Source organism: Macrobrachium nipponense, chromosome 2 (genome assembly GCF_015104395.2).
Source record: "Macrobrachium nipponense isolate FS-2020 chromosome 2, ASM1510439v2, whole genome shotgun sequence".
NCBI lineage: Eukaryota > Metazoa > Arthropoda > Malacostraca > Decapoda > Palaemonidae > Macrobrachium > Macrobrachium nipponense.
In genome coordinates, this window is record NC_087201.1 from 138,384,106 (window position 1) to 138,409,105 (window position 25,000).

Sequence of the window (25,000 nt, forward strand, 5' to 3'; positions counted from 1 at the left end):
TCCGTGAAGTAGAATTATTTTCATTTCATGACGGAATGAGGCAAGCTATTCGCATGGGCTTTAATTCATAAAAATGAGTACAGGTCCTTTTGATGTGGTTTCAAAATGCTTTATGGCTCTAACGCTCGTATTTGATGTAAAGTTTAAGCAGGTTTTATGTCTTTTGCACGCAAATTCGAGCTTTCCCCTAACCAACACTTGGTGATAGTCGCCTTGAAAGGGGGGGGGGGGGGGGGGGGTGGGGGGGGGGGGGGGGGACGGTTCGGTTAGTACTGGTTTTTCTCCTCACTCGCAACTTCCGCTAGGTATCCTCTCGGTTTGTTTTGGTTTCTATTCTCTTTTTAATTGCCTAAGGCTTTTCTCTGTTTTGTAAAAGTATTAATGCATTCTTTTTTCTCTTTGGCTTGAAGCTTTCCTGTGTGTGTGTGTGTGTGTTTTTTATTCAAGGAAGTAGGTTCCGCTTTCTGAAATAACGGTTTTTTCAAGACACTGAATGATAGGTCCCGTGTTGCACATAGTAATGCACTATTATTGCTTGTTTAACGTGCGTGATTTTTCGGGTCCTCTGGAACTTTTTACACTCTGACGAATTTATACTGAAAGCCCTTTAAAAAGCAGTACTGTATTTTGTGTGGGTATGTGACTTACTGAATAGTAGTATAGAAAACGCTTAATCACAAAACTGTAAAAAGTAATCATGATGAATTTATTCTCTCAGGTTTTCACAGTTTTACTTCTTTCGTTATTCGTTGTTATCACTGATTGTGAGGTATTTTTTATCGGCATTGTTTTGTCGTTTGTGTAAAAATAGATTCACTTTTAGTTTGTGATATTCCGTATTGTATCCCAAATTTCTCAAACGAGTGTTGTTAAATGATTTAACACAGACAATTTTCTTTAGCATATGTTAAACACAACATATTACAGAGGGCAGAAATATTAGATATTCCATTTGCTGGCATCAGTAACATAGGAAAAAGCTTTCAGTGCCAGTGTGCAGAGCTATTGGCGATGACGAGGCACCGTCCAACTAGTGGGCGTTTAGTTACCAAACCTAAAGTAGAACTGCGACGTGGACTTCAGAGCCGCCATCTATTCATTTCTTTCTGTGAAAGACAATTATTTTTCCCCTTGCCTTTGGTAGGCATCTCCATCAAAGGGAACCGAATGAATGGCCAGTGTGTTACGTAACATTCGTAGAATTCACATCGCCCTTCCATTCAGGTGTCATATAGCCTCACATATTTGATGCATGGTCATGTTGCAGCGAAAGGTATAGCAAAGATCGCGAGGGGAGCGGTGCATCGCAACAAGAATATTAGTTTCTCATGCAAACCTGTTTTTAAAATACCGAAAATATTCAATGATGCTAAGCCCCTTAGAAAGTTCTTTCGATTTCTTAACTTTTGTTTATGTTTCACTTGCTGGGGGAAAGGAGATGGTGGGGGGGGGGGGGAGTGTAGTGACAATGCTTCAGTTTCCATCACCATTGAGGCAAAACGTTTGACTTTGATTGTATATATAATACATAATAAAATTATATTTTCATTCCAAATAGTGTCAAGGATAATCATAGAAGTCAGTAGTCCATCTAGTAAGTTACGTCCGAATAATCGTGATTTTCATAAACAGTGAAGATTTCCAGGTTTTCTAATAAAACATTACATTGTTGAAATATTGGCAAAGGAGCAACCAGATAAAGGTTCAGAGGTATAAGTAAAGCAAAATTTGCTTTTCTTAAATAAAGGTAATGCTGAGAATGATGTGTAAGAATGCCCAATATCAATTATATATAATATAAGAATCTTTTCTTCAACTTTAAAATGGTATTGAAAATTGTTTACAGGATGAATATATATATGTACATACATACACGAACACACACACGTGTGTGTGTATATATATATAGATAAATATATGATATATATATATATATATATATATATATATATATTTATATATATATATCTATATATATATAGTATATATATATATATATATATATATAAATATATATATATATATATAGATATATTTGTGCGCGCCTTTTTATACACTATTTTTCTTAATGGAGTTTCGTGAAAAGTTGGAGAAACGAAAAGGGATGTAAGAGCAAAATTGTGGAGCAAGAAAAGGGGTCTTGAAGGACAGGTGGAGTGGTCGGTGTTTTTGCATATGTTGACGACTGCGAATGATGAAGAGAACTGCAAAATTTAATAAAAGATTTCAAAAGTGGGTGTAAAATTTAACAAGTAAAAAATGCGCCGGAATGTCTTCTTCGGCGCAATCGAGTTTTCTGTGCAGCCGCTACAGTTTATAGTTAAGGCCACCGAAAATAGATCTATCTTTCGGTGGTCTCTGTATAATGCTGTATGAGCCCCGGCGCCCATGAGACCTCAACCCCGTACCGGGGGTGGCCTTTCCAGACACACGATCTTAGCTACATTGAACTTTAAATAAAATACAAACTACTGAGGCTAGAGGGCTGCAATGTGGTATGATTGATGACTGAAAGATGGATGATCAACATACCAATTTGCAGCCCTCTAGCCTCAATAGTTTTTTAAGATCTGAGGGCGGACAGAAAATGTGCAGACGAACAGGCAATGTCATATCAATAGTAAGTCATCTCAATAGATTTATTTTAGAGAAAATTGAAAATGTAACGTGATTATAAGAATCTGTAGCTTTGTATATAAAAGCAGTTATGAGCAAAAGTTTTGCGATGAATTTTCGTTACAGTTGTAGGCCATTTTAAAGTCGGAATTCGAATTAACGGTATTGTGAATTAGGTAAAATTATTTGTTCTCCCACGAATTTTGTTGTGGGTTGAGATTGTTTCCACAATTATCCTGTGAAAGTAATGTATAGATAAAATCCTACCATAAATAAGAACTTCTTTTGTCGGCGTACCTAAGCTCACGCATGCGGTAACACAAACGAGTATGCAAAATAATGATGATAGGATTTTCCAAAGAGTTAATAATATAATTTTATTAACAGTGCATTAATAGCTATAAAACTCCTGATTGAATAGGGATGAAAAATATGTAGTGAATGATGGTATTATTTGTTGGTAGGACATATTTGATACCTTTGTATACTCTACAAGTATATATGTGTCTATGTATGGATGGAAAAACTAGTTTATTCTATCAAGGATTCTGCTAGAAACGCATTTGAATTAGCATTTTAATAGTAAATGTACTTATCTTGCCAGCATTACGCAACCAAGGGAGACCATAAAAAGTTAAAAGGAAAATTCTCCTTAATTTTGCAAGATAGAGATTTCTCGGGGAATCCCCCCACTTATAGCCTTACATTCATATGAAGGTGAAATGGACGTCTCAGGGCGCTCATGCAAATATTCCACTTGACTCAGCCTCCTTTGTTAGTGGGAGAGGAAGAAAAAGAAGCAGAAGACAGAAGGAAAAAGAGAAAGGGTGAAGCAGAACAAAATTCCAGGAAGGCTGATAATGACAGTTATGAAATGGGGGGGAACTTATGAAAATGAAAAATGTTAGGATTAAGTGTTATTGGATGCAGGGAGGGCGATGACTAATAAAAAGAGGTACCAAATTCCTGTTTTGTTAATTTCAGTAAAATATTTGTGCCATATCCTGAGTGGAACTTTCCTATGCTTAAGAGAAGATTGTTGACTAAAATCTTTCTTTTTAAGTAATTACTTTTTATATAATTATTTTTAACACCCATAATTTGCAGCTTATAGACTTGAAGCAATATATAAGTCAGTACCTCTAAATTTTTTATCGTCGATAATTTGCGCCTTATAGACTTGAAGCAGTATACAAAACAGTACCGCAATCGAAGCTTTTCGGTCATCTGAAATCATTATATTTTAGGGGTATGCATTAGTATAATATAAAAATAAAGACAGATCTTATGACGAATTGCTTCATTTCAAGGGACGCAGTTTGAAATATCACATCACAGCTTGAAGGAGACGAACATTTCTACACCGTTAAGTGGTTCTTGATTTATTACACCTGAATGAAAAGTGAAGATTTGACCAGTCTCAAATTAAAAGAGTTAGACAGCTAGTAGTTAACATCCGAAAAAAAATATAGTTCTAGATCGAAGTGTAACTTGAAAGAACTTTTCTTACTGTCTCTTGTGCGCCGTGTAAGGTATTGTGTTGGACGATGTCTTCTCACCCTGACTCATTACTTACTTTGTTACTTCTATGTTAGTGAATCCACGTCAAATTAATTGTGTGCAGGTCAAGCCAGTCATGACGTCAGGCTGTTTAAGTTGCCCCTGTAATAAGCAGATGAGTATAGTTACGAATGTTTCAAAATTATTTGATTGAATATGTATATATATATATATATATATATATATATAGATATATATAACATATATATATATACATATATATATATACATATATATTATACATCCTAAATATAGATAACTGATATAATATATATATTAAAAATATATATGCTATAGTATTAATATACATACCATATTATATAAAATTCTTAACTAGATTAATATACTTCACTTTACTTACTTTATCTTCCCGCCACTGGCCAGTGGCATAAGGCTGATACAGTTCCTCTCCATCTGTCTCTATCCCGAGCCATTTCCCTTGCTTCCTCTAGGTTTTGGATTTCATCCTCAAAGATCCCTGACAATTATGTCTATCCACCTCGTTCTTGGTCTACCCAGCGGTCTTCTTCCTATTTGTACTGCTCTCAGTGCTCTCCTGGGGTCTCTATTCCCATCCATCCTCTCAACATGTCCAAACCATTTCGCCTCCCCTCTTCCAACCGTGGTACTGACTGGCCTTTGCCTCAATCTCACCCTGATGTCTTCATTTCTAACATAATCATCCATTTAATGCCAAGTATCCTTCTCAGCAGTTTCATCTCAAAAGCATCCAACCTTTTCTCCTCTGTTCTGGTCAGTGCCCAGGTGGACGAGCCATACATCATGACTGGGTAGTTACTACTGCATTGAATATTCTCATCTTAGTTCTCAAGCTGATTTCATGCCTTGACCAAACAAACGTTTTTTCTCAGAACCTCAAAAGCTCTTGCTGCTCCTAGTTTTCTTCTTTGTATATCTTCAATTGCCTCCCCGTCTGCTGTTAACCACACTTTCCCAAGTAAACAAACTTCTCAACTTGTTTGAGTTCCTGTCCTCTGATTGTCATATCCTCCATGTGCACCCAATCATCATCCTTACTCACAACCATGATCTCGCTCTTCTTTGTGCTGATGTTCAATCCAAAATTCTGTGTCTCTGTCTCCATCCTCATTACCATACCTACCAGCACCAGCCACGTATCAGCAACCAACGCAACATCATCAGCAAAGTCCAAATCCATAAAAACTTCTCCACCAATACTAGCCCCTCTGTTTTCGTTCTCCATCACTCTTCTCATTATATGGTCAATATATACATTAAACAAGGTGGGTGACATAACACATCCCTGTCTTAGCCCACTTCCAACTGGGAACCAGTCACTTTGCTGTCCATCCAGCTGTACACAGCTGCACACTCCTTGGTACCAGTTTTTTAATATCCTTATCACTTTCAGTGGTATACCATAGTGTTCTGCCACTCTCCACATTCCATCTCTCCATACTGAATCATACGCTTTCTCCAAGTTCTATAAAAGCACAGAATATTGGCTTTGCATACTCCCATCTCTTCTCAATTATCTGCCTTAAGGTGAAAATTTGATCCACTGTTGACCTTCCACTTCTAAAACCACACTGCTGTTCTCTAAGTTTCTCTTCTACTATAGGTCTATTCTGTTAAGTATTACTCTCATGAATATCTTCCCTGGGACTGACAGTAAACTTATGCCCGATAGTTACCACACTCCCTTTTGCTTCCCTTATTTTTATATATTGGTATCATAATTGCCTTTTTCCAATCACTTGGTACCACCTCTGTTTTCCAAACTATGCTAAAAACCACTCTTAATGCCTCTATCATCCTTCGTCCTCCTGCTTTTAGCATCTCTGCAGTTATCCCGCACACGCCAGCAGTTTTTTCCATTTTTTACAGATTTTAAGGCCTCTTTCACCTCTTCTGCACTAATATCTTCTTCTTGTACCTCCAGAGCCTCGTTTAAATCCGCAATGCACTCATCCCTACCGGTAGTATCAACATTTAGGAGTCTTTCGAAATACCTTGCAAACAGATTCCTTTTCTCCATTTCGTCTGTGACCAAGTTCCATCTTTCATCCAAACATGCCATCACTCCCTCCAAACTTTTTCTGGCTTGCGTTCCTCAAGAATCTCACAGCTGCAAACATAGCCCTGCTCTCGCCAATTTCCATAGCTACTTCAACTTCGGTAGCTCTTTCTTTCCAAAACATGTTGTGTGCATATTATATATATTACTACACACACACACACCACAACACACATCTACTATATTATATATTATATATATATATATATAATATATATATGTGTGTGTTGTGTGTAAATAAATTCTTTGAATAAAAATAGGCTACCATCTCAAGTATAGAGGCCCATTAAAACACTGGTTTAAAGCTAGGACTATATTTGGTGGACTGACTTCCACCCTTGGTAAGGGTGAAAGTCAGTCATCAGCAATCATATGAGACCTTAGCTTTAAACAGTGTTTTAATGACCTCTTCATACCTTGATATATATATCTATTATATTTATATTATATAGTACATATACATATATAAGATATATATGTGTGTTGTGTGTGTGTGTATATATATATATATAGCACACATACATGAAATAATTATTGTCTTGGCCAAAAAATGGGGAAAATATGCCGGAAAAACTCCTTATTTTCTGTGTCAGACAAGAAAACGTTTAACTTCAATTTATGGCTGGCCGTTTTCTTCTGCTAAAAACAAGTGTGTCCTCTTTGTGTGCATTGGACTAGGTTGTCTTTATGGGGCAAGTCCACCAGTATGGGACATTTGCCAAGATTTCATGCTCCTTACGTTAGGAAGTGGCCAGTTTTAGCAGAGGTCAGCGGAACGGTAACTGATGTTGTTCTTACTTTGAGTGATATTGTTAAAGGATGTTAATATTGTTGTTATTTTCATTTTTATTTCCATGAATTCCGTCATGTTATTATCCTTATAATGGGGTGGCGTTCGCGAAGGTCTCCCTCTCTGTAATTGGCAATTTATGAAGTCAATCGTAGTTTTAATAGATATTGAAGTGTCAAGTGTTATTTTATAATGTTTATTAGATTTTAGATGAAAATTACGATTAGTGCATTTACATGGACGTCTGTAATTAATTATTAAAATGATTTCACCTACTGCCACTGATTCAGGAATTTATCACTTTACTCTTACGCTAGGCTAGGTTTGAATATTTTTAAGAGATTGGTTAACCAGCCAAGGACACAAGGAAATATGAGAATATGAAGTATTTTAGGTAGTCTGCGTGTAGCGTATGTTTCTTGGTGTCATTTTGTTTTCGTTTTGAGTAATCATGAAAGATGCATTTTCTGGTTCAAAAATTCTTTCTTGCAAAGTTGAAGAATGAAGTTATGTTGAATTTAAGGCAACTCTTTATTGCCAGTAAAAAACTGGTGTATCAAGAGCCACAAAATATAAATACCACTTGAATGGCAGCAAGAGGTGAACTTGTTATATTATTCTGACTTAGGAGACAAAACGACGTTCTTTGGTAGGTTTTTTTTATATACATATATAATAACTAGCCCCATGTTTGAAAAAGAATTCAGGCAACAATCCACGTTTTGCATAACCTTCCTAACACAGAGAGAGAGACACGGAAAATAACTGTACCAAATTGCCTCCTTAACCGAGGCGATAAAAAGCAACTAAAATTGTCTAAATAACTTATGGCTTAGATGGACTGATTTGAAATAGACACTCTAGTTTCTTTTGTATAATGGAACATCGACACCATTTGTAACTAGTGAAAACTGCCCCTTAGTTTTACAATAAAAGAAATAAAAGGCCCCTAGAACTTGGTTTATAACGTTTTGTCACTTCAAGATTCGCCTAGGTAGTACTAATTGTCAGTTAAAGGCAATTGGAATTTTTGAAAAGGGGCTTAAAATATTAAATGATTTTGAATGAATATACATCAGTAGAACGTAACTAACACGACAGTGATCCAAGCGAACTAAGGTAATATTGCTAAACAGAATAACGAAACAGCGAGAGACAGATAGAATCAAGCTACAATCGAGTAGTGTTATATGTGTTACACAAAAGCACTGGCAGCTGAATGAAGTTGTTGGGAAGTTATGTTAGCTGATTCATTACTGTCATTTATTGTACTTTCTCTAGATGACATTGAATTGCGATCAGACTGACTGCACTTCTCTTACTGTGGGAATGCCTTAATTTATTCTTACCTGCTAGATTTTCGTGGCCAACGAGTGGGTGGCCACCTTTAGTAGTACATATATCATATTATGAGGGCATATTGGCATATATGCTTTGGGGAAAAAATTGTTTACTTTTGCAATATGTAGTTGTAACCCGTTCTTGGCCATTTACACTGCACATTGTGTAGCAGAAAGAGAATCTGAGTACGCGTTTGACCTGAAAGACAGAAGGGATTAGGTTCCGACACCAATCGGAAGTCACATAAAGAGCATAATCGTGTCTGTGGTTTGCGGGCTGCTCTTAACAGAACCACCTATCCTTGCGTAAGGACGAGCTTAAGCTCATAACGTGTAATAGAGGGGTAGCTCCTTCTAGAAGTGTGCCGCTGGAAATGTGGCCCATTGGCAGCACAATGATCGCTGTCATGTATTATTTAGTGGTATATGATAGTATTCAAAACACAGAGACACCAGTAACCACTCAGGATCACCACGTTCGTTATTTAATTTATATATATTTCGTTTTATCCAGTGTTTGCGTGAGTATCTGAATACTCATGATCTGTTTGATTCAATGCTCAGACTGTCTTTATGACTGGAGAACAAAGGGCAGTTATTTTTCTTTTTATACGTCTTCATTACTTGTAGAAGGGAGCAAGCGTACTGGAATTGCATTAGTCATCAAGAAGAGTCATGACAGAAACGAAGTGACCGTAGAAAGTCTAGAAACAGTAGAATTGCTAGAAGAGTGAGAGCTGGGGCTAGTAATTTTCATAGGCGGCGAATAACATGAAGCATTCATTAAAAAGTGAATAGTCAATTAGTTTTTAGAAGTTCATAGGAGATAAAGAATCCAGTTGTTTAAGCTTTGGGTATTTAGTTAAATTTTATGAACACAAAATTTAGAACCATTAAAGTTACATATTTTAGTAATATCCTGTATCAGTTTTTAGTGGTAAATGGTCTGGAGAAATGAGCAAAAAAAAAAAAAGAAATAAAGAAGTTTTCTAGCTGCCATTATTAGAGAGAGAGAAAGAGAGTGAGAGAGAGAGAGAGAGAGAGAGAGAGTGAGAGAGAGAGAGAGAGAGAGAGAGAGAGAGAGAGTAGAATCTCTTTCACGTTTAATAATATGAAACACCGGAAAGGCGAGAACACTTCTAGACTACTTTCATTCATGGAGATGCTTTCACAGAGCGTTGCCTAATTGGTGAAGAATATGGAAAAAAATAGGCAACCTTGGGGGTAGGTGAACATGATAATAGATATATCTGAAAGTAATTGGATGCATTTTTATATTTATGTATATATGTTTAGATGTATTCAGTTGCAAATGGTCCTTTATTTCGGTTTCACTTTACCTCCGAAATACTATCAAACTCAAAAGGCATAGACTTGAATCTTGGCTAGGATATGCGCAATTATTTTACCTATAATTCCGAAGGAAAATAACTTCGATGTTATGCGGTATTTGTGGCCTGATGTTTGAAACATGACAAAAATTATGTTTGAATTCGTTACAAGGTATTTTTCCCTTAAATTTTCATAATTCTTCGATCCTCGCCACAGGCAAAGTAGTGTTAACTTATGTTTACTGATTATGGATGCAGTATATAAGTTAGAAACCCAGCTTGAGAGGAAAAATCGAGTGTTATTTCATTTTTAAAGTAAGAAAATAGTGTGTAAGATCCAAACCAACCTCCTATTGAATAACTTGGGTCATCCATCTTTTCTAGTACTGCTGGGAACAGTGTAATTCGCTTTCCAATCAGTAAGGATGTCTTAATTTTACTTCTAATGTTGGCAGACAAAAGCTCTCTCGGCCTCTCTTTAGGCGATGCTCATTTAAATTATTGCTATTTCCTTTTTCTTTATCAGTGACTCGCTCATAGTCTGGTTTCAGTCATATACGAGGCATCTAATGTTAACTTTACAAGGTTTTGTGTCAGGTTTAATTGTAAACTGAATGAAGTTATGAACTTTAACACAGTTGGTATATCAAATTCATGACAGAGCATTAGCTCCATGTGATTAAAGTCTACCTCTCAGAATATTGTTCCTTTATCACGAGAAGCTAGTCTCTTTTACGGAGCTTGATGGAAACTTTTGTTTCCGATTAACAAATGATTTCTGATATCTTCCGTACGCCCCATCTCAGTTCCTATGGGATGTGACACCGCTTCTTCTTTGAAGAATTGTAATAATTTTAATTTTAACAGAACTCTGCCATTCGAACTTCGTCGAGAATTTGATTTCCTTCCCATTTTGGGTTATCCTAGTTTTGCCAGTCTTTTTAGCATCTACTAAATGGTAATAATACTCATATTTTGGAAACTGAAACATAGTCCACGATATGTGTTTGAAAGTTGACCACGTGTTAAAGTTTTTTTTATTTTTTATTTTTTGCTTGCTTGCTTGTTCCTTAAATTAATTTTTTTGCTTTTACATTTCCTTGGCACTGGTCTAATTGTAAAATATAAAGCGAATAATAGGGCATATTTATGGCACCAGTTCCTTGCGATTAAACTTTTATATTTGTTTTCATTATGCTTTTTCCTTATTAAAATGACTAAGCATTTGTTGTTTGATAAAAAAAAGTATACTTTGAAACTAAGACCATTGCAGAGTGAGTGATTGTCCATGCTACAGTACTCAGGATGCAGATTAGAGTATTTAGAGTATTACGTCTAAATAAAAAGGGAGTTACATGAGGCTGCCAAAGGGAAGGCTTTCATGGTTCAGATGTGTATCATTTGGACGAATAAGAAAAAGCGGAATGTCTTCCTTCGTTCACGAAGCCATTAATTTTCCTTTCTGGAATTAGTCGTAACCACAGGAATTTGTTTCTCGCCGCATTTTTCAGCGGAAACTGAGGCATAAGGGAGTGCTTTGGTCTAACGTTGAATTTATGCTTGTTGCTTTTTTTTCATTTTCCAGACTATTATGTTATTAATATAGTCAGCTGATTCTTGTCGCTTACTGTAGCGTGCATGAGCTGCGTGTAAGGTTGTATCTGAAAATATGTTTTTCCGATTTACTATAATTTTTTTCTCGTGCGTTTCTAATCGTTGATTACACAGTTTATTTTAACTCCTTTTGTATTGTAATAATTAAATAATTCTAAGAAATTTACATACAGTATTTTGGAGATACGTGTTTTATGGATTTTGTTGTTCAGATAGGAAGGATCTAGTGCCCAGTGGGTAGATCCAGTGAATCCGTTTTTAAATATATCTCAGTGTTAACTCATTTATTTTACCCGGTTGCCAGTGCCCACCTGAAAGGTCTTTATTGCATGTGTGAAATATGACGTTGTAATCAGGTTATTTGAAATGGCTTCTGAAAATTTTGGTTGGACCATCAGGTGTCCTTGGAAAACAACTCGGCCAAACGTGTGTTTTCTAGAGTAGGTACCTGTCCTGAATTCACCGTCATCAGTCGAATTGGCAGCGTATTAACTAGCCGCTGGAAGCCCGTTTATATTTGAATTACTAGAATTTGGAAACATAGGTATTTCAGACCACTGATATTTCGAACGCTAATGGGAATTAAATCTGAAGCTTCATCTCTTTCATGTCAGGATAGCTAGTTACCAAAACTATCTTTGCCATCCAGAGCAAATGTCATCACTCTGATTACTTTAGATTTTATGAAATACAAGGCAAAACTCCTACCTATAAAATAAGACTGAAAATGTTATAAATAAAAACTCGTTACATCGTGTCAAAGAATTCCTTTAAGGTGATGCATGAAATACGCGTTCATTCTCTTTTTAGCCTCATTACATTTTTCCGGGTGTGAGTGCCATGGAATATTTACCTTCTGACTCCCTAATTCCCTGGAAAGAATACTTGATGGATTAATTAGGTTGTCAGGAGTTCATCCGCGTTCAGAGTCATTCAGCTTTGATGGCTGATAAATTATTTCAGACCTAATTTGGGGTCGCTGACCTGGTTCCCCCTGCTGCAGATCGGGGTGATTGGACCTTCTGTAAATCCTTAATTCTCTGCTTAGTCTTTTGATCTCTTGTGGAAGCATTATATGTTAGCTATGTTAATGTTTTAGTCACCTGTCTCTTTGATGCCTTTATTTCCGGACAATTTCCTCTGTCATTGAGGCGTGCTGATATCAACCTCGCAAAACTTTTCCCGGGAATCGTTGTACTGTACAAGTTTTCCCCATCAGATTCTCCTTTTTTTTGTATAACAGTGTCTTGGATCATTATTACATAATCTATATTATGTAGAACTGCCCAGAAAAATTTATAAAAAAACATAATATATATATATATATATATATATATATATATATATATATATATATTGTTTGTTTGTGTGTGTGTATTTGTATATATGAATGTTTGTGTATATGTGTGTAACATTAGATTAGCACAGAGCACAGAAATTAGAAACTTTCAACTTTCACCTTCTTGAGGAATCACATACGTTTTAAAAGAAAAGGAGATGCCCAGAGTAGCTCCATCTTACCACACAAAGTATTTCGGCAGAAGTTCTAGTCACTTAGTAGATGTGCCTGTAATGTCAGTTTCTTGATATTTTGTTTAAGCCATCACGTGTAACACGACCTGAAACCTACCAATTACACCAACCTTTGAACCTCAATCTTTCAAACAACAAAAAAAAGAAAAAGAGAGAAAAAAAACTATTCATTCTCGAAGCCTTTCTTGGCCTGTAATAGTCTCTTGCAGCTCTCACTCTTACTATCTTTCATTTATCGGATTAGATACGGATTAACAGTCACCATTTTTCTCTTGGCACTACTAACGCTACTCCTTCGTTGCCCAGCGTCTGTTCACAACAAATACAGTGACAGTTTACCAGCCTCCATCAATCCCAATCAATAATAACCAACTATATCATCCAGTCGTCTTTCCTGGAAAAAGTCACCTATCACACATTAGACATCTCACGCACCACATCCCCGCTCGTACAGATGCCATATCTTAATTTTGCAGCATACAGAGTTGTGAGAATGCTATAGTTTTTACTCGTAAATATTCTTTTTTAAACACCTTATTTTATTCCATTTTGGGTCAAGGAGAAATTACAGTCCGCGTTTTGTGATTGGATGCTTGTCTCTTTGAAAAAGAGTAAAATCTTCGTTCAGAAGCAGGGCACAGCTGTTAATGCAGAAATTGTCAGCTAGAATGTAAAAGAATGACCTTCCATAATAATTTATTTATAAAGGTATCAGTATAGTATGTAAATTAAAAATAAATATGGAGAGGGTATCTTTGGTTGCAAGGATCTTGAATAGCTGGATAAGCTAAATAGCCTTTCGAAAAACAAAGACATAAGTAATTTTCAAAAAGATTGGAAGGAAAAAGTAGATTTTGTAGGATATGCAATGAAAGGTCCTTATAACAATCCTTATACCCCAAAACATAATACTAAAGAAATGTTACAACCCAGCAAAGACTGACATTCGTAAGAACTATTAGGAAAATATTTTGCTTGTCTCTTTAAGAGAACCACCCTATCCCCCCAAAAAAATGATAAGAAAGAATTGAGACGAAATGATTAACACCTCTGTCTGGCTTTTAGGTCATTAATTAAACATCTAATTATCATTATTTCAGCTGATATTTCACTTGCCATCTTTATTTTTCTTATTATATATTAATTTAGTTTATTGTAGTTAACGGTATTGTTTAAAGTTGGTCATGTCTTTGTTTTTCGTTTTGGGGGGTGACTAGGCACCACTAGAGTCAGTTCCCGATTTTACTATTCGTAATTATTGTATTTTCTGTTAATTCAGTCAAACCTTGTTTCGTTATTTTATCTAGAACATCGGGGCATTTAATCATGCATCTTGATTAAATTCCCATTTCAATATACAGATTTCAGTATTTAGCTTAACATATATTGTTGTTTTGTATATTTTAATGCTACGAACATCGAATGTTCATTTGCTTTATTAGGGTCATGATGAGTTTATTATTTTGCTCCACATGGCTTAACGGTTCGTCTTGATATTTGATTTGCCAGACATCCTAAATTTTGATATTTTCATTATTAATGATAAATAGTACTCATATATAATTTGTTTTTATTGCTGGCTCATATAAGACTCCTTCACAAATGAAATAAAATACAACACTCTTTCCAAATTATATTTGATGTAGCTTTCTGTTTTCCAGTTTTTCTCATCCTTAGTAGCCGAAAACGTCTGATTTACAGCATACATCACTAGGTTAACATTTATTCGACCAGTGAAGGGGTGTCGACGAATCAAATATGATTCTCTACGCTAGACTGCAAATCATAATAAATGTCAATGAAATCGGACGGACACTGAATAGTGAAAGGGGCAACTGAGGAAAATAGGGACAGTTAAGGCGACTGTGTGAAAAATAGTGAATTTTAAGCAGCGGCATAATCCCGTTTAATTGTATTAATTGATAGAAGTAATATCAATACATAGATCGTCGGATACCTACAATTCATATGGTAGTCCAGGAAGAGTTATCCGTGAAAATTTAAGTCTTTACATTTCTTTTTCCATTTTCTCTAATTGCGTCTGGTCTATTCATCTTCATATTACTTATTGCATCTTCATGACTCAAATATTGACTTTGCTAACTTACTGTACCTCAAATTCATCTTTTTATCATGTAAGTGCTCTTCTCTACTGTAGATTTCGTGGACAGTATTATATGAGTTTTTTTTTTTTTTTTTTTTTTTTTTTGAAGGTCGCAGAGATATTTCCCGAGGGAGGTGCCACCTTGGGTATGTTTTTTTTAGCATGTCATTACAAAGTCTGCGTTAGCAATGCTGTGACGCATAAATGTTAGGGTGACTCAACTTTAGGATAATTTAAATGCCAGACCGTTCGTTGTATTTAATTAATTACACTGAACGTTGAATGAACAAGAAGTCGGATGAAGTTTTTAATGATGCTTAGGTGTTAGGTCTGTGTTGAGACAGATCCTAACCTAAATTGGTAATACTGCAAATCCATTTTTCATGATGTATGCGTCATCAGAATGTTTATTGTATCATCATACGAAAACTATTATCAAGATATTAAAAAGAAGCATTGTCTTTGGATCCTAGTATAATGAATATTTACTCTGATACTTAAATCGCCAAAAATCTGGCTCCGGGTGAAATATATATTTTGCTGTTGCTCTTATCAGTGCAGAGACTCTAAAACCGGCTTTGTGTGGCACTGCAGAACTGTTGCGGTATTTGCAACTGAATAAAGACATGAAGGAATCCTTTAAGAATCTGTTGGATGTTGGCGAAAGTTTTCCAAACACTGAATTTTGTTTGTTTGGTTAGGACCGTTAGAAAAAAAAAAAAGTAAAAAAGGCTAGATTTTTTGTCAATGAGTGGTGCCTAATTTTAATAAAAATTTCACGCTGTTACATTTGTATTTACTTTAATTTTTTCATATATTCACTTCACAGGATAGGTATTTATTTAGAAAATGTTTTACCTTACTCACTTTAAGCAGTCCTTTTGCTTATCAAATTCAATACACAATATATTAATGTTAGAATCCATAATAATTCAGCTATCTCTTTAATCAGCAGACAGGAGCCAGAACAAGTACATACTTCAACTTACAACCACCACCATTGTCTTGTCAGTTTAGCGAATTTAGGCATCCTCTGAGCATATGTCTTCAATTAATTCTTAAAGTTCGCTGTAAATGGTTTACCTGTTGCTTTCAGGTGGTGGCAGTTTCCAGGGAAACAAGAAGTAAAATTCGAGTAAGCTTTGTGAATATGGCAGCGGTAAAACGATGAAAAGTCTTTTGAAATCCAAGTGTTTATCGGCAACAGGTAAAACGGTTTTTCCGTGCATGTGTAGTATGTGTGTGTGTACGTTTACGTCTGTCAATGTGTGCGTGTGTGCTAGTGGAGGAATGACTTCAGGGGTCTGGTTGTAGGCTAATGAGAATTTATTTTTTACAGCTTTTCTTGATCTTAAAGCGAAGGCTTCTAGATAAATACGCAATGTCAACATTTATCCTTAAAAATGACTCATTTTTACAGATAATGTTTGGCGAATATTTATTAATGAGTTTGTAATTTTGGGGGGTATAACACGTTACACGCAACTCTTATACGAAATAGTCACCACTTGATATATACAAATATTGCGGTAAAATGATTAAGAAAATTAATGCTAAATATAACAAAGAAAATGGAAACGTTTACACCGCTAATTCAAAATCCAATAACTGGCCACGTTTTCAGTTCCTCGCATTCGCCCATTTTATTGGTGAAAATTTTGTCTCAAGAATATTGTGTAAATAAAGAATATAATCCTTTTGATCATTGTGGAACTTTTCTAGAAGCTCCTGATACTGAGATTAACCGCAAAAACAAAAGAGCATATGCTGCTTCGCTTTTTTTTTTTGTATTTTGACTAACTGTTAATTTTAATGGGATGTCAGAGGAACCTTATCTCTGAAATCGTAGCTGAATGGTCTTGAACGGATGACATTAACATGTGATGATTTATTTTTAAGCTTCTCCCTGCAATTAATTTTTCAGTGTGGCAGGTATATTATAAAAAAGATCATTTAAATATTTTTCATGGAATATGATCACTGACATCCAACGCGAGTAATGACGATAATTAACAAATCAGCCGTCACCAACATCAATGTTACTGATGAAATCAACCGCTCATTAGCGTGGCCACCATATATAATTATAAACTATTTATGACCATTACCATCATCATCGCCTCCATTCTGAAATTTACCGCATTTTCATGGTCATGTGGCTGCAAGTGTCAACGTAGAATTAAAATTATTATAATTTTCTTTTCTCAACCCATGTCATTGTCAAATATTTTATAGTTGTCTTCAGAAGATCCGAGAAAATCAGTTACATTTTCATTTCGACGCTCGGCTGGATACTCCCAGGTTTTATCAAATAGTTCGCCAAATTGCAAAAGACTCTCTCTCTCTCTCTCTCTCTCTCTCTCTCTCTCTCTCTCTCTCTCTCTCTCTCTCTCTCTCTCTCTCTCTCTCTCATCTGGGATCGTCAAATTTTTCGTCAGAACTTAGGCTTTGAATTCACAAGAAAGTTTCATGTCCTGTCATTTGCTTTTTCTTCTTCAAGTCGACCAGATATTTACTCAGGAAACAATTTTTAATCCGTTTGTTTTTCACCTCTCTCTCTCTCTCTCTCTCTCTCTCTCTCTCTCTCTCTCTCTCTCTCTCTCTCTCTCTCTCAAGAAGGCAACACATTCCCTGTATGAAAGTAAGTAGTGGAAAGGGCAGTTATTTAGAGTTGTGTCTACCATCACAGATTTAATTTATTATTATACCTTGGAAAGAAGCTCTCAACAGAGGAATTGATCCCCATTAGTCTTGACATTTTAAGTGAAAATATTACAAGTTCCTAAGACTAGTACAGAGTTATTCTGATCGTTCGGACACCATTATTTTACAAATATTCGTTCGCCCTTGTGTTCCAAATTAGATTAGAGAAAGGCCTCGTTTGGACCTTCAAACTTTCACAACACAAAAACAGAGACAGTACATTTGGTACCTGTTCTTGTCCTGGCATCAGAAGTGTTTTCGTTTTGTACGATTAGGAAAATCAAGTAAATTCATATGCACAGGCATCTAAGTTAAGTATTTCTTAGTTTTACCAGACCACTGAGCTGATTAACAGCTCTCCTAGTGCTGGTCCGAAGGATTAGATATTTTACGTAGCTAGAAACCTATTAGTTATCTAGTAACGAGACCTACAGCTTATATCGAGAAATGAATTTCTATCACCAGAAATAAATTCTTCTGGTTCTGCGTTGGCCGAGCCGAGAATCGAACTTCAGACCACCGGATTGGTAGCAGAGCGCGAAATCCACTCTTCCAACGAGGAATTTGCACGGACATCTACATTTAACAGTAGAAATAGATTGTTACGAAATTTGGTGGGAGAATCATCACACGATTTTCCCTTTCATAATTTTCAAAACCAGAAGTAAAATGAGCAGCATTATTCCCAAACTCGACCTCTCGTTCCCTCTGTTTCTGTGCAGCAGCAAAATGAATGTTTTTTAAACCCAACATAGAAGACAAGTTCATTAGTGGATGAAAGAGAAAGGAAGAGGGACGGAAAGAGTGAGAGATCAAAAGAGAAGGAATGAAACAGAGAAGAAATGAAAAACGAAGTCAAGTCACTGAAATAACAGTGAAGATCATAGACGGGAAAATAAACAGAACCACTCGAAAATGTGGATGGACTGAAGCAAAAGTTGAGAAAATAAATGTTTGATTGTTTTGAGAGAGAGAAATTTCACTCTAGAATATGCTTGCATTTTTAACACCCCTTTCCTATAATTTCTTGAACTTTTTCTTTCCCGTTCAAATTTTTTATTTCGTCAAAGAACAAACAATACAAATTAAAAGTAAGTTCTGTTAATTGACGTTCAAATGTATAATATTTTTCAAATATCTATGTAATGTAAGAAGATAAATGCAGAACTAAGTTTGAAGGTAACAAAATAAACAGGTAATGTTTGATTTTATATATATATATATATATATATTTATATATATATATATATATATATATATATATGCGTGTGTGCGTACATTCAAACATCCACACTACACTTCCGTAAAGGAGATTCGGCTGAGCAATCGCATTATGTATTTCTATCCTGGCCTCCTTCTCCAGTTAATTTTTTTCCCACGCTCACGCGAACCTGATACCTTTTCTTGCTTCACCTTTAATGTCTCCAATCTCTTTTCTCCTCCTAAATACTTTATCCATTGTAAATCCATTGTAAATACATCTGAAAGCTTCCATTGTCCAAGTATTCTTATTAGCATTCATTGCTCAGTTTTCCTGGTTTCAAATTACCTTTCTTGACATCTACCCTCAACTTCTCTTTTTGCAGAAACCTTCAGTTTCTTGTATCGTTGCTGAAGCAATCTATTGTGCAACATTGCATTCGTTTTACTGATCAGTGTCCTCGAATACTACATTACACATATGTCTGCAGTGTTCCTTCTGTATTTCTCAATGTCTTGGTAAATCTCCCAACATCAGCCATTCAAGACTGTTTCTGACTTTATTGCACGTAATCAGCAATTGATATTCTCGAATGCTCAACCTACTTTTGGTAACTTTCCATAAACTTAGTTCAGATATAGTTACTGTGATCGGCGCTTGGTGGTAAATATATTGTCTATAGGTCAAAATATTGGTATGTAAGGAGTAAGCACAAACAAGGAAAAAATATATTCTCTAAGTACCATTCGCGGAACACTCTGTAGATGTGAATTCAACTACTACGAAATTAATAGGTTTTGAAAGGTGACCTAATCTAATGTTTAAAAATGACACTAATTTCTTTGATATATGACGTTTCAGGGATCAATCAAAATTTTGTGACGTCGCTCCCCTGTGATAATATTGAAATGTGTCTTTATAGAATTTAAAAGTTTCAATGTAAATTGATTCTCGAAGTATAGCATTGGGACAAGTTAGTGATGAGAGCCCAAAACTGCAAAGTGCAGTTAGTTTCCGCATGGATTATTTCCTATCAAAAATAAATTTCCACTTATGTTTTCATTAATACTGCATTTTTATCAGTGTTATTTTCACAAATGCTGAACACTTTCATCAGTGGCGTATTAGAAAGAATTTAGTCCGTCTATCATATCCATCTTCTTAGTTGCGGTTCGAAGATGAGAAATTTTAATACCGTTGTTATTACATTCACACTGAAGAGGCCGAGTACTATTAAGAGGCCGAAAGACCGAGATATCTTGTAAAGTCCCCTAGCCTTGCTGTGCTTTGATGAGAGAATTTATTATTATTATTATTATTATCATTATATATATATATATATATATATATATATATATATATATATATATATATATATATATATATACGAGAATAATACGTATCCTGGATTATGTAGCAAAAATGACAGATTTTCCATTCCTAATTGAATGAATTACTCTTCACCTAAATTCATTGTAAGGAAATAATACAGTCCAATAGTCACGAAAAAAATAAATAAATATAACCACGATTAACATATTTTGTCTCATCATTCTTCTAAAATCGGTACTTGAAACAGGCAAAGGAGTTATGATCTCTCATGCAAACACATATGAAGAGAGAGAGAGAGAGAGAGAGAGAGAGAGAGAGAGAGAGAGAGAGAGAGAGAGAGAGAGAGAGAGAGAGAGAGAGAGAGGAGAGGGGATTCTTCTCTTCATGTATTTACATTCAAGATTTACTTTGTTCTCGCTTCCTTTTATATTTAGGCCACACGTGTGCTCGCCAATTCTGGCCTTTGTAGAGAATTCTTTGTTTGCTTGCACGCTCTTGCGTGCATGCAGTTGCAATTGCATACTTTTGCATGCAGTTATAACATAGTCATTACTTGGTTTTACCTTTTCTGTATTATTTGCCTTCGGTTTTTGTTGTATACTACGCTGTACAATTATAGCGCTTTAGCGTATTCATTAAATTTTATGTTTTCTTGAGAATAACATAAAAAGTCCTCTTCATTGGTGCAAGAAATTAATGTCTATTGCAACGAAACGATTACCGGCTATTTCCGGTCTCTCTCTCTCTCTCTCTCTGACACACACCCAAAGTACTCTTATAATGCAATTCACCTTGTGAGTCAGTTGGGAGGAAGTTGAAAATGGTGTGAATTTTCCCAGATTGATGTGTTTGTTATAACCATAAGTGAACAATATATAATACTGATAAAGCTAGTAATTTTTACGATTATTATTATTATTATTATTATTATTATCATTATTATTATTATCATTATGTTGTTGTTGTCTTGCATAAACGAATTGTATAGATTGTATATTTATTCTCTTGTAAATATTTTAGTAAGTCTTAGTTCAGCTTATTGAAGTAATGTGTCCTTTACCTTTCATCCTCACTCACAGGTGATCCCATAAATATGTCATTTCAAATATTATGGTCCGTATTTTAAAGCCGTTCGGCTTGCATTTCCTTTGACATAATTCTGACGGGACTTGTAAGGATGGTTGGGGGGGGGGGGGGGTTCGCATGAATCTTCGTTCCTTGGTAGGACTCCAGTATGAGAAGTCATGTTGTGGATATTGCGTTGTGGTAATACATCGTGATAGTTAAAGCATGATATCAAATACATTGTGATACATAAGCATAAGATTCGAGGTAGTTTAGCCATATCTTTTTTTTTTCGTGTTCTCCACAAGAGAGAGAGGGAGGAGTCTGGTTTTGCTCATTAAGTTTTCATACATAGTACTACAGGCCTTTCGAATATGGCTTTTTTTTTAAAGAGAGAGAGAGAGAGAGAGAGAGAGAGAGAGAGAGAGAGAGAGATTTGAAAATGGGGCTATTTAGCATACTTTTAGAATAAAATTATTCTTTAGCTTGAACCATTGCATTTCAGGTGGCTTGGGTTTAAAGTCGACTAGATATATTCTGTTATTTACATGCTCTGATTTATGCTCCTGACTTTGTTCAGGTGCGTAAAAACTATTTCTCATGTACAAAAGTAAAATACTTAAGTGAAGATTTTAATTTTCTCTATTCAACCAAACTACTTTCCCCCGTTTTTTTTTTTTTTTTTTTTTTTTTGGAGACAGCCCAGTCGGGATTTAAATAATCATATAAGAATTTTTCCTCATGCGTTTGTCTAGGCTGTTTACAATTCATGGTATTCAGATCCAATTTTATGTTGAGACGAACCGCAGTGGAATTTGTAAATGGCCACTTTGGGTGACTGTGTAAGTATATGGATGTATGTGTATGTGGGTGTGTGTGTGTGTAATCTTGCTGGGTTGCATATGGTAGTGGGTGACTCTTAGAAGTAGATGGTACCAAAATATAAGCGAATGAAAATGCATCCTCGCGAGGTTCCAAACGTCCCAAAGTCATGTTTTGGAATTTTGGTCGCTTTATTGGCTGGTCAGTGACATTGTATCTAATTTTCTGCAAATGCTCGAATAGTGATCAGTATTGATAGCACACCGAAAGGATTGTAGATAGGACTGCATTTTTTCTAATTACAGATATTTAAGTTTTCGTTAACCACAGCTGTCACTTTGTGATACTTTAGTATTAAATCAAACGGTTATTGTTCACCCGAGAACACGGGTATTTTCGAGTAATCAGACCCCCATCCTTGATCTTATCTTGAATTAATGTTGGTGGGAAGTTCATTTGAATTTTAAAACAAATTACTCATGTCATAACATTATTGCGAATACAGGAAAAGACAACCTCCTTTCGATGCCACAAGTCTTTTAGCCCCTTTAGGTATATAGGCAACGTCATGGTCACACGTTTCAAGTGTCCCTCATAAAAACCACATTCGAGATAATATTACTGTTTCCCTTGTGTGGTAGAACTGATTCCTCGTAATTCATCCAAACAATGAGGCTGCCTTTACCTCTCCTCTAGGCTTTATTGGATTTTCGGATTCTTTTCTAAAGGCACCGGGTAGGAATTACTTTCCTTGAGAGATGTGAACGAGCGCCCTCTCATGTGGTAGGAAAAACATTTGGCCACTCAGGTAATTTTCTACGTGTATGGTGTCAGAGAGAGAGAGAGAGAGAGAGAGAGAGAGAGAGAGAGAGAGAGAGAGAGAGAGAGAGAGAGAGAGAGAGAGAGTCAGGAAAGTGACGAAACATCTGAAGCGGCATAATGGCATGTATTAAAAAAAAAATCTTATTGAGAGATATCATGTCCCGCCTAAAGAATATCATGCATCCGTAACCAGAGAAATTTCCATTGACTAATAAGTTCTTCCAATCAAGGCGTTCTATCTGAACTTTTCGTAATAGAAGAAAAAGATGGAAGCAATTCAGTAATCTAATTCGCAATACTGTGACGTGACAGTTCTGCAAAGGATAATTATTCTCTTGCAACATATTGTGTCAATCCACATAGTGACGCTTTCTTACCCTTATACTCAAGTATGCCTAACTATATAATAAGGTCGTATGTTAGACTTTTCCTTCGGTATCATAAAACCTAAGAAATTGTGTCAGAAATCTCATTTCGTCAAAAGGGAATCCACTCTCATTAAACATAAGTAAATAAATATGTTAATAGATTTACAAATAAAAGAACCGACTTTAGTATGTTGCAGGAAAATAATTACTCTTGGCAGAAGAACAGTCATGCCAGAGAATTGCGAGGTGGTATAATTTACTTTCTCTCTCTCTCTCTCTCTCTCTCTCTCTCTCTCTCTCTCTCTCTCTCTCTCTCTCTCCCGGAAAGAGTTGAAACCGAACGTCTTGACAGAAACGAGAGATTCATGAATGGAAATTTCCATTGCCACTTTTATATGATATACTGTAGAATAGCCCAAGTTGTCCTTCATTATTGTTTATTTACTTATTTATTTATTTATTTTTGCAACTAGCTGTCATGCCTATCAAGCGTTCTTACGTTATGGTGGCACAGCTCTCTCTCTCTCTCTCTCTCTCTCTCTCTCTCTCTCTCTCTCTCTCTCTCTCTCTCTAAGTTGGTATTATTAAACATCCTCTTCATCTCCCTCATCTTGCTTCATATTCTTAAATGTGTAATAATCTCACTCTCTCATCATCATAATGTCTCGGGCCTTATTTACGCAGAAAGCAGCGCGAAGCGAAGCGGTCGCTGGAACTTGGAAAGCTCGAAATGAACCACTTGTTTCAGGTTGCTTCTCTCCTCTTAATTAATTCATTCCTCCTTGCACCACTTTGAAGAAATAAAAAGAAAGTATTGAAGAAATGACAAAATTCTGCGTCCGTGTAAACTAATAAGAAATACTATGTTTTACTATGTTCTTGAAATCATGCCATGTTTATCTCTCTGTAACAATGTTATTTTCATTTCAATGAAGTGTATCTATGTAATATGTAAAGAATTGGTTGTCGTTACCTTTTAACCCTACTTTGCTGTATTTCACTCTTTTATTTCTACTTCATCCTCAGTTGAATTGCTAAGACACGCGGAACTAATTTAGGTGAAAAATTAGAGCATTTTCTGGGTCGTTTATTACCGAGGAATATATTAATGTCCTTGACCCAAGATCCTTTCGGAGAATGTCGGTTTGTATGTGTATACGTACTATTGGTACTTCTACATACCTCAGTGTTTAGTCAAATGTATGTTGATATACACAATACTTGTATGGACGCGTTTGCTGTTTTCATCTCCTTATATATTTTTGGAAGTCCTCCCATCGATCAATGGTCTTCACTTTTTTTTCTTTTTATGATGAATGTTTTGATTTAATTCATGGCTATCTCAAAGATCTAGTTAGTTCTTGGGACACAGACTAACTCAGTAATCAATGCCCAGTCAAACCAAATATCCTTCTATTAATATATTTGTTACATCGTAGCACCGTTAGTCTATATTCACCCAAGCTCATAAATGTATTTACTCTTTGTATATGATTACGCAATTTCTCATTAATATTTTGGTTTTGTGCTGTTGATTACCCTATTCAATTTTTCCATTAATTCCTATCTTTATTATTTGCCTTTACTCAGTCAAATGGCTGTCACCAATTGCATGTTTAACGTAGGTCTTTTCATTTATAAGTAATTACATATTTTTGGTATCGCTAAGTGAATGTTGAAAGAAGAAATTCAACAATTGACATTTTTTCTTCGTGATCTGCTTACATTTAATTTGTGCTG

General features: G+C 35.6%; 1 long non-coding RNA gene across 1 annotated transcript in view; it reads left to right on the forward strand.

Annotated features, from left to right (window-relative positions):
- The window catches only part of LOC135221530 (uncharacterized), a 308,567-nt gene that overhangs the window by 102,958 nt on the left and 180,609 nt on the right, over nt 1-25,000 (forward strand). The window contains exon 3 of the long non-coding RNA XR_010316006.1: nt 16,044-16,154. This is a non-coding gene — a long non-coding RNA (uncharacterized LOC135221530). The remainder of the gene's footprint in view (nt 1-16,043; nt 16,155-25,000) is intronic.